The sequence below is a fragment of the Callithrix jacchus genome, chromosome 7 (genome assembly GCF_049354715.1).
Source record: "Callithrix jacchus isolate 240 chromosome 7, calJac240_pri, whole genome shotgun sequence".
Classification (NCBI taxonomy): Eukaryota; Metazoa; Chordata; class Mammalia; order Primates; family Cebidae; genus Callithrix; species Callithrix jacchus.
Genome location: NC_133508.1, coordinates 103,574,298 through 103,586,497, shown reverse-complemented (window position 1 = coordinate 103,586,497; position 12,200 = coordinate 103,574,298). Strand labels below are relative to the sequence as shown.

Genomic DNA, 12,200 nt, shown 5'->3' with positions numbered 1-12,200 from the left:
GGTAGCTAAGGCAGGGGCACAGAGGTCAGACTGTACTAAACAGAGGAACGTCAAACACCTGCTACCTAGGAATACAATCAAAGAAAATGACCAGAGCATCCCTGCTATAACTTTGTAGCTTAATTAGCACCACACCCAGTGCTTGGAACCTAGAAGATACTCCATAAATAATTGGAGGAATGGAAACCAAAGTGCCTAAGCAGCCTACAAATACCTGGGCACCTGGAGAATGAATGGTCCGTCTGTAGCACTGTGGCAAAAAGCACCAGATTTGGGGTGAGAATCATGACTACTGACTTTCTCTTCTACCACTCACTGTGTGGTCCTAGCTCAATTTCCTACATCTGTAAAATAAGGATAAAAATACTTATCTCATAAAGTTATACAGGGATGAAATAAGATAAAATATACGAATTGCTTAGGATGGTGGCCAGTTCTTAGTAGGTGACAGATGCATAGGAGAATTATTAATGGCAATCAGATAAATCCAGAGGCCGAGAGCATTGAGGGGTAAGAAAGAGTGTGAGGAAGAAAAGCAAGGGAGATAGCTGAATTGCATATTCGACAAGGAATTTTATAGCAAAAATCAGCTGCATAATTTGAAAGGCCCAGTGCAAAATCAAAGTGCAGGGTTCCTTGTTCAAAAAGCAGTAAAAGGGCTATAAAAGATACTAAAATATAAAGTTTTTTTTCCTTTCTTCTGCATTCTCTCTTTCAACTTGTCATGGCAGGTTTTTTCTTCGTATACTTTTTATTTTAAAATACTTTCAGACTGACAGAAAATTGCAAAAATAATACAGGGGGTTCCCGCATATGCTGCATCCTAATTTCCCCAATGTTAACATCTTAATTATTATGCTACACTTGTCAGAATTAATGGCTTGGTGTGTTTAAACATTGTATGATTTCAGGCACTGGGATACTTTGAGGTGAGTGCAGACCCTCACAGCAACCTGAAGGCCCTGCCTCTTATGACTAAGGACACATGCATAGCTCACCAGCAGCTGGCTACTCCTTCCTGATAGCTGCCAGACTAATGAGCTGTGCCCCCACTAGGTACAAGAACTGGGGAAGCTGAGTTAGGTATTTCTCCCTTCCCCTGGTCCCCATGTCCCTATTCACAGCAGACAACCCTTTGGGTACTTAGCATACTGCTAAGGGTACTGCAACCTCTTAGCAGGGACATGCTAGGTACCTGAATCAGAAGTGGACAAGAGGTCACCCCCATCAAGATTTGTCTACCACAGCCATGCCAGCCCAGGTCAGAGACAACTGCTACCATACCCCACCTGAGGCTACAAAGCACACATGGCTAACTAAGACCCTCCCTGTGCAGGTACCCTGACTGGGGATGGAGGACAGCAGTGGTCACAGGTGCAGGTGGGAAACAGGAAGCTGGACGATTCCTAGGGCACCAGGGAGACAGGCAGGTGACATGAAGTGAGAAAGTGCATGAGCCAAGGCTCCAAGCCCCGGCACATACTCCATTGTCCCATCAGACATCACTTACAAAACACAAGTTCAAAGATAATATTATTACAAGTTTTAAGATGGCAGATATGGTGCCCTTCTGAGCATAGGGCTCTGTGCAACCGCATGGGTTACATGCCCATGAAGGGGACTCTGTTCCTGTCTTACATGGCCTGAGAAGAAACAATGTTTAACACCACAGAAGCAAATCTCAGAGGCACTAAAAATAAGTCATGGGACTATGTATGGCCATGTGGTTGAACTTCGTTTTCAAAAACATCCAGAGGGAAGAAGCAGGGAGAACCAACCTCCCTTCTCTTCCTCTCTTCTTTCCCTCTTTCACGCCAACAAAAGTAGCAAAGAAAGATTTTCTTCCTTCTGTGGGTCTGCTGGGTATTGCATTTGACTCTGAGAAACAGGAAGATAAACTGAGTAAATAATTATAATTAACGTTAATCTGCTAATGACATGTGGCATTCAAATAGCTCTTTTTTCAAAGGAGCTCTCAGCACACTATTCATTAATCCTTGCAACATCTCCGTGTGATAGATACGGAAGAGGGATGATTATCTTATTTACTGTAAGGCATAAACTAAGAAGTCAGAGGTTAAATTATTGGAGCAGTTCTCTCCAAATTCCTAGCAAGACTATATCTTGGCCTATGTAATAGAGGATTCAGTTTAGCACTGAAAGATGCACATATTTCTGAAAATGCTGCGTTTAAAGTTGCATCTTACCCTTGGATCCCTTCTATTTAAAATTGCATAACTGCTTTCCTAAATGCTGTCATTTCTTGCGTCTCCACTTCCCTCTTCTGATCTACCTAATGCAGGCTTTAGCATAGGGAAGCTGTGCAATATTTACTCAGAAGACCAGGTATGGTTTTTGTCCTGCATCTCGCTTCAATGGGTAACCTCAGGTAAATTACCTATGTTCTTGAAGAGTAAATTTATTTATCTCTAAAATGAGGATAAGAAAAAATACCCTATTCTCACAGAAAGGTAGAATCAGAGAATACACACAAAAATGACTGTAAACCTTTTAGTATTATATACATTTTGCAAATATCTCATTTATTATTACAGATGGGATATAGTTGCTTTTAGAAAATTAGAAAATTCCAGAGAAGCCAAAAATTCACATAATAAAAAATCTGACATTTGTAGCAGTCAGAGATTATCATTGCTGACTCCTCTGTGCATATCCTCTCATGTATGTGTTTGTGCGTGTGTGTATATGTACATATGTATATAATAGAAATAGGATCACATTGTACAAACTGCTGAGCAGTATTCTTAATTATGATCAATGATCTTTTCCTTTTTTTCTGTTTTAATAATTTTTCAGTTCATCTAATACTTAGGTTCATAGACCAATTTCCCCAGCTTTTTTATGCAAATCTAGTAGAAACGTGTGTGTGAGTTAGGAGAGCCGTGTTGGGAACAGGGAGAGATCCAGAGAAGAGTGACAGGAAAGGGTAATTAGAAACCTCTGCCTGGCCACAAATAGCTAGTTGCTCATAGTTAGAAAACATGGGGACACATTTTAGCAATTATGAAATCAGTGGCCCCACTGGTAAAAGACCTCAGGTGCCCTAAAAGCTGGCCCTGCAGTCAGTACAGGGAAGTACAATCTTATGACCACACTGATCTCTTGGAAAAGTAGGCACAGAGGCCCTTTATGTATCTGATGTCATTTAACTTTGAAACCCTAAGTCTCATGGCTCGTAATACAGATGAGAAAACTGAGGATCAGAGAGATAAGTGCTCTGCCTCAAATTACAAATAATTAGCAATTGAAAGCATCAAAATATACCCCAAATATAAATTTCTTACAAATTACATAAAAGTGATATTCCAACATAGCTCCATATATCAGACACTTGTCTGTCAAATCACCCACACTGTCTATCCAATGAAAGCACATAGAAAAGAACTGTACATAACATTTATGGGCTTCACATAATTGGACTCTCTATTAGAGAAGGTGGTAATTATTTGCAAAGTTATGCTAGTGGTTAAATCAATTGGACCAATTGGCACATGCAGCAATGGGAATGAATATCATAAACCTCAAAGTGGAACAAGGGAAACCAAATATTAAAAAGTACATTAAAAAATAGTATGGGTCAACTTACATAAAGTTCCGAAGAGGCAAAAACTAATCTATAGTAATAGAAGTCAAGGTATTGATTACCTTGTGGGGTTAGTGACCAGGAGGGACTTGAAAGGCTTTCTATGGGGTTGGCAATTATCTATTTCTTCATCAGAGAACTGGTTACATGGGTATTTTTACTTTATAAGAACTCACTGATTTCTACACTTGTGATTTGTGCACTTTTCTGTCTTTCTGGATATCCATGTAGGCTTTCAACAGATAGTCCCATCTAGGGGAAACCTAGTTTAAAAAAACAAGAGCAGAACTTCTAAAAACACATTTCCTTTTCTTTTGTTTAGCTACAGCAATGGGTATCAACAGAGTTAGAGTAAATCTCACAGAGCTAAAAAGCAACAACAAATGCTGGTTTTAATGTGACATAGACCAGGATGCTCCCACTAACTCAAAATTCGGTGGACCACATTGGAGTCTGCCCCAGCTGTTTATAAATCATAACTGTGCTATTTAATAGCAGTGTGACTTCAGACAAGATAAGTAGCCCACTGTGCGTCCGTTTTTTCACCTGTAAAACAGGAAGTCAGTTTAAACTAGCTGTGAGAAGTAAGTGAATCAATATATGCCAAGCCTTTGGTAAAGCATCTGGCATGTGTCAGGAACTTCTCTCCTCCCTCCCACCACTTCTCTGGTCCTGGGTCACTTTCCTGATGATATATTAACATGTATTTGACAGCTGAGTCATTGACAGAGTTTTGCTTTGGTCTTTGGAAAGGAAGCATGTGTATGGTTGGCCATGAAATCCTAAAACGTCCCTCCTACTGCATGACTTCAGAAAAATGCCTTCTTGACACCTGTCTTATGTTAGAGGTTGTTAGTTTCCACTTCTAAAATATAAACCTGACCTAACAGATCGTTTGGCTTTCACAAAATTTTAACTGACATACCAGGTTGTGGCCCTTCAGACATGGAGAACTGTGTAAGGAAGCTGTTTCTTCAGTCATTCAGCAAAAGTACACTGAGCATCTACTACACGCTAAGCCTGCTGCTGGATGTGTGCTGAATTACAGCAATGAACAACAGGAGTGGTATTGTCTATTGCACTGAATGATTATATTGGTAATCCCTTTCCTTCTCTAAATGGTAAGTCTGTGAAGTTAGGTACCTTCTCAGCTTCCTTTCATAATCTTCCGAACTTTGTAAATGAGAAGTGTCTATTAATTGGATTGTTTACATTCAGCTTTACTTTTAGCTTCATTCACAAGCTTTTAGCCCTGTAGATGTCTTATGTCTGGGTTGCTCCTAAGGCTCTACATGCCTTTAAGTTAGCATATTTATTCCATTCTTCTGTTCCTTCCTTAGTGTAATAAATACTTGCTAAAATGTAAAATAGTTTCATACATATAGGAATAATTGGCATCTCTTTAAGCAAAAATGTTAGGTTGAGGCTATTGGCCTATTTATTTGGTGATCTTGGTTGTAATTTTTTTCCTTAGAGTTAGGAATATTTTCTCTTCATTATGAGTTATTATGCCCAAAGCACGCTCTCTCTCTTTCTCTCTCTCTCTTCACGTGTGTGTGTGTGTCTGCGTGTGTGTCTGTGAGTGTGTAATATTTGGTAAGTGAAGCACACACAGGTTAGAGTGCAACATTTCAAGAGGGCATGTTATTTTAACCTTGTGTAAAACATCTACAGAACAAATCATAAGAATAGGAGAACATGTATACACCGCAACGCAATTTTTCCAAGGGCAAAGTTTGCAAGCCCTATGCAGCCTTTCTTTTGTTACCATGTCTTTATAAATATGGAACTTTGCAATTGCATATGACAGGGATTTCACTCTGGGTGGATTCACAAACGAAGAGGTTCATTGCCCTTAAGAGAAATAACAGTGAAAAGTGGGTCATTTTGATGCCGATCACTTTAGCCAATTCCTCCAAGGCTACAAGTAAAAAAAAAAAAAATTAATCACAACTGGCTTTCGTATATGTAACTTGACAGTTTACCAAGCACTTTCACTTGCATATCTAATTTTTTCCTTGAAAAATAACCCCAAGAGAGAAATTATTATTATGATGACATACATTTTCCATTATGATGTGAGAAAATTGAGAACTTGGATGCATTTAACAATTTGCTTAAAGTGATATGATGGGGATGGGAGGGATGGAGGCAAAGAAGAAGGACAGAGAGACTAAGAGGGGAAGATGGGAAAAGAAGGGAGAATGAAGGAGACATTTTAAGTTTGATTCTAAATTCTATGATCTTTTTTGCAAAGCCATGGGGCCTGTTATAAATAAATGGTCTAAGTGTCTCTTTCTTTCACAGAGATAGGCTTAGACAAGGCAAAACTATGTCTTTGATGTGCCAGCCTCATAGCACTATTTCCTTTTGGTCTACTTCCCACTCTTTTAATGTCCTACCCTTATCAAAATCTGCTCTCCAGAACTCTGACTTTGGCATTTACTTACTAATGAGAATTTGCTCTCATCCAGCTAAAACATGTACCACCAATATGAAAGGATGTTCAAAGAACTGAATTGTCTACCTGTATTTGTATTAAAGACCAATGACACAAGAAAGTGATGAGGATAGAGGCAAGCTGCTATCCAATTATTTTTCTAAAAAAGTAAATACATTGACAAAAGATGTATGAAGGGTATAGAGTAGTGATTAAAAGCTTGGGCTCTGGAGGCAGATTGCCTTGGTTCATATTCCAGTACCACCATTTACTGTTATATAACTTTGTTATATAAGAAGTTACTTAACTTCTCTGTGCCCCAGTTTCCTCATCTGTGTAATGAGAATAATAACAGCATCTACTTTAATGACTGTAGCATTTGGTTAACAAATACATAAATGTAAAGTGCTTAGGAAAGTGCACGGTACAAGTACCAGATGAATGTTGGCTATTATTTATTGAATATGATATAATAAACACTTAATGAGTAAAATTTCTGAGTGCCTATTATGTTGTAGGCACAGCATGAAACTCTAAGGGTATAGTGGTGAATATTAGAGTTTTGCTTACTTGAAGCCTATATCCTAAGAGGAATAGAAAATTATTATGCAAACACTTAGAGTACAACTTGGAACAGAGCTACTATGAAGTGTAGAATGCCATAAACATTTAAAATAGGGATAATCAGGGATCCAAAATCTGAAAAGTGGGGATGTGAGGGAAGGCCTGCCTTGGAAAGTTATCAGATTTGGAAGAATAAGAATGAAATATTAAGAGAGAGACAAGTATTTTAGGCAAGGGGAACATCAGAGCATGCTCAGGAAAGACTGGTAGAAGTTATGATGAGGTTATATACAGCCATGGAAGGCCATGCAAAGTTCTTGAATTCTATTCTGGAAGCAACTGGAAAAGTTAGTAGAGCTCTGTCAAAGGACTGGCCCAGCCGAATTTGCTTAAAAAAATCCCACTGGCTGCAATTTGGCGAATGAACTTGAAGGCAAGAAAGAACATTAGAGACTAGAAATGATGTTAGCTAACTAGTATTCAAGAGCCCCATATCTACAGGAAGACATACACGAGTTTGGTGTCTGGCTTTGCCATTTATTAGCAGTATTAACTTGAGTGAGTTACTCAATTTCTCTAAGCCTAATTTCCTCATCTCTAAAATGGTGGTAACCATATCTTTCTTGTGGGGTAGCTATAAAGATTAAATGAGGTAAACCGTACCAGAACGCACAAAACATTACCCAGTAACCTAGTTAAGTATCCGTGCTAGTTGCTGGTAGCATTTGCTATGGTCTAAATGTGTCCCCCAAAATTCCTAAAATGAAACCTAATTGCCAATGTGATAGTGTTAAGAAGTGGGGCCTTTTGGAGGTGGTTAAGTCATGAGGGCAGAGCACTCATGAATGGGATTAGCAACCTTTTAAAAGGGCTGGGGAGAATCGGCTAGGTCCTTTTTTCCTTTCATCCCTTCTGCCATGTGAGGGCATGGAGTTTGTCCCTTACAGAGGACACAACGACAAGGGGTCATCTTGAAGTAAAGAGAACAGTTTTCTGCAGACACTAAACTTGCCAATGCCTTGATCTTGCACTTCCCAGCTTCTAGAACTGTGAGAAATAAATTTCTGCTCTTCACAAATTACCCAGTCTCAGATGTTTTGTTATAACAGCAAGAATGGACAAAGAGCATTATCATTTCTTTATCACAGTAGCCTACGCTGGAGATGATGACAGCTACAACTATGTAGTAGCAATGGAGATGAAGAGAGATAAAAGGATTTCAAACATTCATAAGTTAAAACTGCATGGCCTCCAACGTGGTAGAATTTGGTTGATGACCAAAATTCAAGTCACTTCAGCCTTTCAGGGGCAGAAAAGGGATTTTGTTAGTGCATTTTGATTTCATTCAGTTTATGCTAGTTCAACTCACAAGAGCGCAATGGCAAATCAGAGTCCAAAGAATTAATAAAGAGAGAACAATAATTTGCAAAAAGCTTTTTATGTCTTCTGGTCATCACATGTTTCCCTATGTGGGAGGCCAAATTCTAATCATAAGACGGCTTGGTGAGCCGAGATCACGCCACTGCACTCAAGCCTGGCGCCTGGTGACAGAGCAAAACTCTCTCTCAAAAAAAAAAAAAAAAAAAAAGATGGCTTGGTAAGCATGAAATCAGAGTTGTATGGTTTAAATGGCTCCTTTCCTTAAGCCTGATATACTCAGCTCCCTTACTGAGATAGATTGTATAATAGTTGTTTCTGCTCAAGCATTTCTATCTGCCTGAAATGGCTTTCCTAACTTTGTTCACCGGCTGGCTCTTCCTTATCTTTTAGGCTCATTCTAGTGTTATCTCCTCTACAAAGTTTTCTAAATATTCTAAGGTTGGATTAAGCTTCCTTCCTCTAAAATCTCACAACACCGTATACAAACCTCTATTTCCAAATGACCATATTTCATTGCAAATATTTCTCTTGGTTTTTCTCATCTATTAGATACTAACCTTCCTGAGAGTAGGGGAAATATCTTTTTGAGCTAGTCTTTTGTGCACCATAGCATCTATTACCTAGTAGACGCTCAAAAAACATTGGTTGAACTGTAGACATGCCTGACCATCGACAGATGGGCTATGCCTTACCAAAAAAAAAGGGGAGCCTTTGCTACTGAACAGTATCAAAGACACAACGTTCAGTACTTGTCCTTTGTTCTTTTTTTTTGCTAGTCTCCAAAGAAACTACTTTCTTCTTACTGATTTATTCAGTGTTACCATAGTTAATCAGCTCTGTCTTTCTTTCGCATTCATGTGTTGATTAGATTTCTAGGCTGGGTAGTTTTTGTACGGGAAACATTTTGCCTCTCGATAGTACTTCTGCAAAATCACTTGCAGAATTGGTTATTTCACTCTCACTGAGTACCTACATTCAGGCATCTTATTGCAACTCTTGTGCACCAAGATTTACTAGAATGCCACATAGGTTTTTACAGCTGTCATAAGAAAGACACAGGCAAAGTTCAGAGGCTTCAGAGATAGAGCTCAAGGACATGAGGGAAAAGGAGATCATGAGCGATTTGGAGGCCAGGCAAAGAAGAATGGGTGGAAGTTTGAGAGACTGAAATGTAAGGCAATGGACAGCATGAAGAAAGATACAAAATTAGAAATATGTCACACATCTCAGTATTGTTTGTGGGGGACAAATGTTAGAGTCGGTTAGAACATTTGATTTGAGTAAGTGGATTGAGTTGGATAAACTTGCAAAAGTAGAGTGGTCAGGGTCAATTTCTGGAGAGGTTTTTATGCTAGACTAGGGAATCTGACTTTATTTGGCAGGGAATGAGGAGCCAAAACTGCTCAATGGAAGAATAGCATGCACAAAATAGCTTATAAATCCCTAAATACCATTTTATAGTTGTCTAATGCTTTGCAGTTACAGATCACTTTCTTATGCACTCTTTTAATCCTTATCGTATCTTGTGAGAGAGATATTATTATCTTTATTTTACAGAGAAAAAGACTGATGAAGCTCAGGGAATTTTCATGTCTTCCGGTCATTACATGCTTCACCTCAAATCCCATAACTAGTAAATGCAGAAACCTGAATGTAGGATTTCTGACTCCAGTTTCAGAGCTCTTGATATATACAATACAATCTTTAAAAGAAGAGCTATTGATCTGATAGCAGAATTTTATAACAATTATAAGATAGTATAGCGAATAAGCACTCGGTAAATTATTAACATCAGAATATCATTTGTAGAAAAAGGAGCTTAAGAAATAAGGAGGCCTCAAATTAAGATGTTAACAGAGAGAACACAGGGTTATTTATTCCTCAATTTTATCTTTATTTGTAGAATGAAAATGGCCATAGGAATTTCAAGAGTCAGTGAAGAGTAGAAGCAAATGTGTTTACTATTGAGAGTGAAGATGGTGGATGACGAGGGGAAGAGGACTAGAAAAATTCCAATCTCTTGAAACATTACCAGCTAAAATCTCTCTTATGTGCCTATAAGAAAGTGTCTCTGCCTGATGCTATCCTCGGTGATGTCTCAGATCACACAAAACCTTGGGCACATCACCTTATGAGAATCACATTGTATTTGATAGTCTGGGTGTTGTAAAGAGCAGAAAGCCTGCAATGTGCAGTCTTTACCAGTTGACATGGCACTTTCAAGTGTACTCATTTTCTTCTGTAAACAAAGCCAATAAAGTTATCTCCATTTTTACAAATGAGATTATTGAGGCTCATGAAGGTGATGGGACTTGTTTTAGAATCTGGAATGTCTATACTGTGCAATATGGTAGCTACTAGTCACATGTGGCTACTGAATACTTAAAATGTGGCTAGTCTGTGGTCAGATTTGCAATAAGTGCAACGTAGATGCTGGATTTCAAAGTCTTTGTATGAAAGAATGTGTAAATTGCTTTATAAGTATATATATTTGATTACATATTAACTATTTTGCATATGTAGAGTTTAGTAAAAGATGTTAATATAATTAATTACACCTGTTTCTTTTTAGGTGTTTACTAGAAAATTTAAAATTTTAAATTACCTGTAGGGTGTTTATTCTATTTCTATTGGGAAGCACTATTCTAGGTTATAAGTTTATAGCCAGGACTTGAACACTTAAAGACCAGCATTCATTCCACCATAATTGCTTATCTTAAAAGAGATGGTAATACAAATAACGATTTTTGCTAATAGTTATTTGGTAGTAGTCACTGCTTCTAAGCCCTTTATGTCCATTAACTAATTTAATCTCCATCATAATTTGATGACCTGAGTATTATTTTATATATAATTATTTTATTTTATAGATGAGAAACAGAGAAATTCAGTAACTTTCCAGAGTCACAGACTTAGTGGAGACATAATTCAGACTGAGGCAGTTTGCCTCCAGTGTGATCAGGAATGCCTTAGGGGCTATCTCAGTTGGGTAGGTCTCAAGGGGACATTTGGATTGGCTTAACTTAATTTCTGACCTGCCATAAGTCAGGCAGTGTGTGAGAGACTATGTATATTATTTCATTAATCTTTGCAATAACCCCTGTAAATAGTTATTATCCCTATTTTATAGATGAGTAAACTGAGGCTCAGAGAGGTTACATCAGCTACCCAAAGTTACAGCACTAGGTATATACTAGATCGTGGTTTCTAATCCAGCCTGAATTCAAAGCTGATACTCATCACTATACCAGTCTATAGAAGAGGTGCATCTGAATCTCCTGGGGGTGATTCCCAGGCTAAACCCCAGATGTATAAAGCAGTCTTGGCAGACTGAGTTCTGGGAATTCATTCTTTTTAGAATTGCTTCAGATGATTTCCATCCTCAGCCAGGTTGGGCAATAACCATGCTGAGTCTTCCAAAATTTTTTTCCTGAGAGTCCCACCTCCTCACTCTCTCCTAAGAGCTGGTAAATTATTTTATTTTTTAGAGACAGGATTTTACTCTGTTACCCAGACTGGAGCATAATGGCGTGATCATGGCTCACTGCAGCCTCAAACCCCTAGGCCAAGTGACCCTCCTGCATCAACCTCCAAAGTAGCTGGGACTACAGGTGCTTACCACAATGCCTGGCTGATTTTTCAATTTTTTGTAGAGATGAGGGTCTTGTTGTGTTGCTCGGGCTGGTATGGAGCTCCTGGGCTCAAGTGAGCCTGCCACCTCGGCCTCCCATAGTGTTGGGATTACAGGTGGGAGGCACTGCACCAGGCCTGACTTAAAAAAATCATAAGGAAGAAACAAATAAAAACAGTGTTTCCTTCAGGTGCCCTTCAGTGGAACTGACCATTCATCTCCACAGGATCCCTATTTCTCTCAAATCTTATCATCTATACCAAAATGTAGGGTATGACCGTTTAATTAAGCAGGAATAAGCATAGATTTCGGAGATAAAACAGCTATTCCTCCTGAAGACTTTCTTAGCAAGCATCTAAGCAGCTTAGGGCTATGTCTGAAGTGTGAGGGATGGGGTTTGGTATGGGCAGAGGTGGTGAGGGATGGAGGAAGGAACACTTTAGTAGGAGACTCACAGGCTCTTGTGGTGATTTATGGGGTTCTGGATGATTCAGTAAGAACCCCTGGATGTGAATGAAGACACTGAACAAAGAATGCCAAGCAACTCTTTTTGGGTTCAGGCTTTCTGTGCGTGTTAGGAA

At 38.8% G+C, this 12,200-nt stretch overlaps 1 protein-coding gene across 6 annotated transcripts in view; it reads right to left on the bottom strand.

Annotated features, from left to right (window-relative positions):
* PDE4B (phosphodiesterase 4B) overlaps positions 1 to 12,200 on the bottom strand; it is a 701,553-nt gene that overhangs the window by 42,771 nt on the left and 646,582 nt on the right. The gene's annotated exons all lie outside the window — the stretch shown is intronic.